Source organism: Megachile rotundata, unplaced genomic scaffold, assembly GCF_050947335.1.
Source record: "Megachile rotundata isolate GNS110a unplaced genomic scaffold, iyMegRotu1 scaffold0132, whole genome shotgun sequence".
Lineage (NCBI taxonomy): Eukaryota > Metazoa > Arthropoda > Insecta > Hymenoptera > Megachilidae > Megachile > Megachile rotundata.
In genome coordinates this window covers 365,001-372,500 of record NW_027473429.1, presented here as the reverse complement: position 1 = coordinate 372,500, position 7,500 = coordinate 365,001, and the positions used below count along the sequence as shown (strand labels likewise).

The 7,500-nt window shown below is 49.4% G+C and overlaps 1 non-coding gene and 1 pseudogene across 1 annotated transcript; both read left to right on the top strand.

Annotated features, from left to right (window-relative positions):
- The first annotated feature begins 1,022 nt into the window (after window positions 1–1,022).
- On the top strand, window positions 1,023–1,177 carry LOC143266276 (5.8S ribosomal RNA). Its single transcript, XR_013041325.1, has one exon. It is a non-coding gene; the product is annotated as a 5.8S ribosomal RNA (ribosomal RNA).
- Window positions 1,178–2,993: 1,816 nt separating this feature from the next.
- The window catches only part of LOC143266287 (large subunit ribosomal RNA), an 8,329-nt pseudogene continuing 3,822 nt past the window's right edge, over window positions 2,994–7,500 (top strand).

The following is a 7,500-nucleotide window of genomic DNA, read 5'->3' as shown; positions in this document are numbered from 1 at the left end:
GATACGCGCCAGGAAAGCGGAGAGATTTCGGAGAAGTAAGGAAGAGGTGAAGGTTATAAGAATCTCGAAATATTCTTATCGGACTTTCCTTTCTATAATTTTTATTCTTGATTCGTGTTGCGTACTCTCTCGACCCCGTGTGAAAACACGAGAGAGAATATAAAGAAATATTTTGGGACGTTTGGTAACGAAATGCATGGGTTTGCGAAAAAAAATTGTTAAATTTCTTGTTTTTTTTTTTTCGCCCGCTTCGTGAGAGACTCTCATTTTATTTTCTTTCTCTCTATAAATTTTGTCTTTGGACAAAGGGAACACCCCCTTTTAGCCTCTCTCTATTTCGTGTTAAACGAGAAACGAAATTTAGAGTGTGACACGGAGGCTTTCACGCGGGGGGTGTCCGGGTAACCGATGGAAATCGAACCACGAAACCGCTTCGACGAACGAAGTCGCAACTTCACGAGAGTCCGCCTGCTTACGACGGACGATATGGTAACGTATCGCTTTACGGACCGGCTGAGAAGCGAAAACGATAGCGTAGTCTCCTTCGTTGGTAGACCGATCTGACGCCGGCCATGGAGTGTCCGTATCGAATCTCGCGATACCGCCAAGACGTCCAATATATGTAAGCAGCGAGCAGGAGACTCTGTGTTACGCGCGACAGCGCGTTTCGTATTTTCCACGGTTTTTGAATGACTTTACCACCCGGAACGGACTGAAAACTCGCCGCACGAAGAGAAATGCGTCACAGAGCGTCGTTTCATCGGCGGTTCTGTAGTTTTATACGGTCCTTTACCCGTCCATGGACGTTATCGTGTCGTCTTAATCATCAATCAGCTCGGGTAAATCTGTGAACAGAGCTATGACGGGACGACGTCCGAATACCGATACTCGATCTTGCGCTTGGATTGGAGTTAGTATTCTATGGACAATCGAACGAATTTATAAACCAGGTTAAATAAATCACGTACATACTGGTTTTCAGACGCTGAGTTGTTAAATATGAACAAAAATTTTTATACGATTACCCTGAACGGTGGATCACTTGGCTCGTGGGTCGATGAAGAACGCAGCTAATTGCGCGTCAACGTGTGAACTGCAGGACACATGAACATCGACATTTCGAACGCACATTGCGGTCCACGGATACAATTCCTGGACCACGCCTGGCTGAGGGTCGTTTATATAACTAAAGACTGCTTGCGTTTGCCTTTAGCAGCAAAAGGTTTTCTCTTCATTGTTAAATTTTTTTCGGTACCGCTCGTCGTTCGACTAGATAAAACGAAACTGTTAAACGCCGAAAAGTCGAACGTTTCGGAGCGGGATCCGATGGTCGAACGCGAGAGAGAGAACAACTTGCGAAATTGGCGAAAACGTACGAGCGATGGTTGGACATTTCGTCGGCGTTTGACGCGGAGAATGTTAAATGGAACGTTCGTGTCTCGCCCTCTCTTTGCTAGTGTTCATTTTTTTCACAGGCGACAGAAGAACATTTTCGTATATCTCGCAATTCTTAGTTTTTAGGATCTTCTCGGCGGAATGCGCTTATCTCGGCTTGCGTGAGTCGTGGTTTCTAGTTAAACCCCTAAAAGAGACCATATACGACCGCCCGTGAAAGAGCGCTCCCGAGTCGAAAACACCTAACTACAGAAGGATATTTAGACGAGAGAGAAAATGATTCTTCGCCCTGCGAGAGAATTGTTAGACACCAATTTGAAGGAAGCAAGCCGAGAGTAGAGCGTGTTTACGGCGTTTCTCCGCGCTCCCGACGTTGTCTGAAATGATTGTCGAATTTTTTTTTCGACGGTGCGAAAGTTTATACAACGAGGAGAAAAGTTAAAAATAAACGTGCGACGGAAGCTCTTTCACGGTTAAATTATTACGAGATCGTAGCTTCGCCACGTTTTTTTAACATTTACAAGCGCAGATCGCTTCGTTGTCGTTGATTAGAAGCGGAAGACCGCGCGATCCCAATACGGGTTCCGGTCGTCCAGTCCTCGAAGTGCATAATTGTGCCGGACGGACGTTGAAAAACCCGGACCGATCGAACGATAAACGCTTATTTGGTGATCGTCTTGCGAGAGTCTCCCTTCATTGTTGTTCGTGTGTTAAATTTCTTTTATCGAACAACGGTCGAACGCAAATGAACAATGACATTTACACCGAAGATCGATCTCGAAACGCTTTTGTTCCTCCTTTTGTGCGCTCGTGGTTTCATCGAACGATATATACACGACGAAGGTGTACCACGCACGTTAAAAATGGGATTTTTTTTTCCTTTAACCCTTTATTCTCTGGACCATGATAAGTCACCGATGGTTTACATGGCTGTCTCTGGCATTCTCGCCCTTTTCTTGGGATTTTGCGTCGGAACGCGACAGCAAAAGAAAAAACGTATCGGACGATGCGTCTTTACGGTTTATCGACCGTCGAGTGTATATTCGAACGTAAATATGTTGTAACGGTATATGTATCCTTTAGGGGACAAAAGAAACATGAAACGATCGTGTGCGAGAGCGCGCCGAGGGTAAGAAGAAAAGGTCCGACCTTTATCTCCTCGTTGTCGTAGTCTCTCCTCGTCGTTTGTTTTAACGCGCCCTGGATAGATAAAAAGATATATCCGATTATAATATATACATATATACTCCGACGCGAGTCGAGAACAACCGGACGTCGTCGTCGTCGTTTTTTTTTTTGTCGTTGTCCCGCCTGCCCGAATATGCGGCGTTTTAAGTGCCTTTTTTCTTTTGTCGAACAAAAGAGAGAGGAGACACCGAGCTTTCATTTTGGCTCGTACGTACCTTCGAGTAGTCGACGATATTGTGTTGATCCGAAAAGAGAAAAATAGTTGGTTATCGAACGATACAAGGAAAAAATCGAACGACATAATCCCTGTGCGTCGTTGGTATTAATATACCTTTCGTATTACGTGTCGAAACCCCGAAAAGAGCGTACAGTTTGTGGTATAACTTTGAAAAGAAATAATAAAATTTCGACGACCTCAGAGCAGGCGAGATTACCCGCTGAATTTAAGCATATTAATAAGCGGAGGAAAAGAAACTAACAAGGATTTCCTTAGTAGCGGCGAGCGAACAGGAATGAGCCCAGCACTGAATCCCGCGGTTAACGCCGCTGGGAAATGTAGTGTTCAGGAGGATCCGTTTATCCCGAGACATCGAATCGCGTCCAAGTCCATCTTGAATGGGGCCACTTACCCATAGAGGGTGCCAGGCCCGTAGCGACCGGTACGCGTCTCGGGTGGATCTCTCCTTAGAGTCGGGTTGCTTGAGAGTGCAGCCCTAAGTGGGTGGTAAACTCCATCTAAGGCTAAATATGACCACGAGACCGATAGCGAACAAGTACCGTGAGGGAAAGTTGAAAAGAACTTTGAAGAGAGAGTTCAAGAGTACGTGAAACCGTTCAGGGGTAAACCCGAGAAACCCAAAAGATCGAATGGGGAGATTCATCGTCAACGAAGCTGGCTCCCGTGTTGGTGCGATAGTGCCCCGGATGGTCCCGTTACGGCGGGTTTCCCATCGGCGTGGGCACACCACCCGCGGCGAATGTTCCGGCTATGTAGTCGTGCACTTCTCCCCTAGTAGAACGTCGCGACCCGTTGCGTGTCGGTCTAAGGCCCGAGGCGAAGACTGTCCGTCGCTTTTAGCGTACGATGACAGCCCCTTGGATGCCCGGCCGACTGCGCGACGGTACTCAGACGGTATCGGGCCGCAAAATTCTCGAACGCACTGCGTCCAGGACCGCCGCAAGCTCGTTCCAGTCTAGATACCGGATGTACGGACTTAGCGCCGTAACCGGGCCTGGCGGGCTGTTGGCAGGCGGAGTCCTTGGACTGGCCAAACTTTGAATTACCGGTCGGCGACGCTATTGCTTTGGGTACTCTCGGGACCCGTCTTGAAACACGGACCAAGGAGTCTAACATGTACGCGAGTCATTGGGATTTGATAAACCTAAAGGCGAAATGAAAGTGAAAGTCGTCCGTGAAGTCGACTAAGGGAGGATGGGCCTCGTTACGATTAGGCCTCGCACTCCCGGGGCGTCTCGTTCTCATTGCGAGAAGAGGCGCACCTAGAGCGTACACGTTGGGACCCGAAAGATGGTGAACTATGCCTGGTCAGGACGAAGTCAGGGGAAACCCTGATGGAGGTCCGTAGCGATTCTGACGTGCAAATCGATCGTCGGAACTGGGTATAGGGGCGAAAGACTAATCGAACCATCTAGTAGCTGGTTCCCTCCGAAGTTTCCCTCAGGATAGCTGGCACTCGACTCGAACGCATAACGAGTCTCATCTGGTAAAGCGAATGATTAGAGGCCTTGGGGCCGAAACGACCTCAACCTATTCTCAAACTTTAAATGGGTGAGATCTCTGGCTTGCTTGAATTTTCATGAAGCCACGAGATATAAATTGATAAAATTTTTCTTGGATCAGAGTGCCAAGTGGGCCAATTTTGGTAAGCAGAACTGGCGCTGTGGGATGAACCAAACGCAGAGTTAAGGCGCCTAAGTCGACGCTTATGGGATACCATGAAAGGCGTTGGTTGCTTAAGACAGCAGGACGGTGGCCATGGAAGTCGGAATCCGCTAAGGAGTGTGTAACAACTCACCTGCCGAAGCAACTAGCCCTGAAAATGGATGGCGCTGAAGCGTCGCGCCTATACTCCGCCGTCAACGGCAAGTGCGCAGGAACGGGATTTAGTTCCCGTTCTCCATGAAGCCTTGACGAGTAGGAGGGTCGCGGCGGTGTGCGCAGAAGGGTCTGGGCGTGAGCCTGCCTGGAGCCGCCGTCGGTGCAGATCTTGGTGGTAGTAGCAAATACTCCAGCGAGGACCTGGAGGACTGACGTGGAGAAGGGTTTCGTGTGAACAGCCGTTGCACACGAGTCAGTCGATCCTAAGCCCTAAGAGAAATCTAATGTTGATGAGGTGTCCTAAAATTCACGCTTTTCGAACGCAAATGACAAACATACGTACGCTCGCACGCACGTACGCGCGCAAAAGGCAAAAAATGTTAAAAAGAGAAAAAAATTGCAGTTAAATAACAATTTACGTCGCCGTCGTTTCGTGTTTGTGTCCTAATCCACCGCTCGAACATGATCATTTTTATTGATAAATTGACAAAAACGTTGAACGCTGAAAAAAAATGATCGCGGTTCGGATCGATGGATACTTCACGTTCGACGTGATGCGACGTTGTCGAACGCCTGAAAGCGATTTTTTTTCTATTTTTTGCTTGGTTAAATCTTACAAACTATCGAACGCAAGTCGTGTCGTCGTTGCGTCGCAGATGCGTCGTTGTTTATATAATTTTGCGTGATTTGGGAAGAAACACACCCATCGGGCGAAAGGGAATCCGGTTCCTATTCCGGAACCCGGCAGCGGAACCGCATACCAATCGGGCCCTCGTAAGAGTGTTCGTCGGGGTAACCCAAAATGACCTGGAGACGCCGTCGGGAGATCTGGGAAGAGTTTTCTTTTCTGTATAAGCGTTCGAGTTCCCTGGAAACCTCTAGCAGGGAGATAGGGTTTGGAACGCGAAGAGCACCGCAGTTGCGGCGGTGTCTGGATCTTCCCCTCGGACCTTGAAAATCCAGGAGAGGGCCACGTGGAGGTATCGCGCCGGTTCGTACCCATATCCGCAGCAGGTCTCCAAGGTGAAGAGCCTCTAGTCGATAGATTAATGTAGGTAAGGGAAGTCGGCAAATTGGATCCGTAACTTCGGAATAAGGATTGGCTCTGAGGAGCGGGGCGTGTCGGGCTTGGTCGGGAAGTTGGCCAGGCTGACGTGCCGGGCCTGGGCGAGGTGAACGGTTGGCGACTTCGCGTCGCGTCCCGGAATCCGAGCTCGGTCCCGTGCCTTGGCCGCCAACGGATCTTCCTTGCTGCGAGGCTTCTTGTGACGGCTTCGGCCGTCCTTTTCGCCTCTTCGGCCGCCATTCAACGCTTAGCTCAGAACTGGCACGGACTAGGGGAATCCGACTGTCTAATTAAAACAAAGCATTGCGATGGCCCTCAAGGGTGATGACGCAATGTGATTTCTGCCCAGTGCTCTGAATGTCAACGTGAAGAAATTCAATTAAGCGCGGGTAAACGGCGGGAGTAACTATGACTCTCTTAAGCGTAAATCGCTCCGAGTTTCTCCTTCGGTTCGCCGGGGGAAAAACTCCGTCGCTTGCGTGAGTCATGGTTGCAGGGATGGCAATGCGTAACTCAGACCTCTCGTTAGGTCCTTCAGCCTCTCCCATCCAAGTCGCACGACCTACCTCCTAGTGGTACCTGCCGGTAACGTGACTGGTTGGCTGTTTGGGTGACTCACGTCACCATCGCAGTCCCAGTCACGGCTAAACGGCGTGCGGCGAACGGGCGCAAGCCCAACGACATTACGTCGGAGGTGTCCCCGGGTTAGCAGCCCTGCGATGCCTCGGAGCTTTGCTCCAAACCCCAATTGCTCCTAAAACCCAAACGAAGCCTCGGATGCCCGATTGCCTTCCTGTTGACGACTCGGCGATGTCCCAAGGATTTTCCGTCGATTTACATTCGGATTCAGATTGCTCGAAGTGTCCCTCCTGCAAAATTGATTTATCCGCGAGGACCCTAGCGCTCCGTAAGCAGCATATTCGCCGTTGTAACCAACCTCCTCCAAACAGTGATGGCACGTACACCTGCCAGGTATGTGGAAACACATACCCTAAGTACGCTGGTCTCCGCCAACATATGAAACATTCTCACACGGAGGATTACAACGCGCGTGATGTACAATTAACCGAGGAAAGAGCCGCATCTTCGAGGGCTAGATGGACCCCTGCTGAGGAAAAACAACTAGCTCGATTAGAGTCCCAGCTCCCCGCAGGCTTACCACAGAAGGAGATTAACGTGCGCCTGGCTGCTCTGCATCCCGGCCGCACAGCGGATGGCATCAAGAAACGGCGTCAAAATCAATCCTATCAAACCATTCTTTCTGAAATAGTTTCGTCCACCAGCTCTTCTTCTCCTGCAATCACATGTTCTGATCCCCCATACTCTGGCACACCCGAAAACACAGTTTCAACTCCGGCTCCTACGCCGCCTTCTTCACCTGCCGAATTAGATTCCAACGTCAACATCACCGCGCCCGATGCCTCCGGTAGTGTCTGTGCGCTTATCAAGCACCAGGATATTTATACCTACCTGCAAGAACTAATTCCATCCTGTTCCGAACGCGTGCAGCACCTCCTTCTTCAGCTCTCCGAATGCAACAGTTTTGATGAATTTGACCCCTTAATATCTTCCATAATTAGTAGCCTTGCCGGGCCATTGCCCACTTCTGGAAACTCCGGACCTGAAAATCGAAAACGCCCCAATAAGAAGAAGAATAGCAGAAGGAAACCCAAGTCAAAGCACAAATCTAAAACTAATCATGCCGCTGTCAGGTCTGCCGCATTTGCTAGCCACCAGCGCTTATTTGATAAGAACCCGACACAACTGGCGCACGCAATATTAGATAATAAGG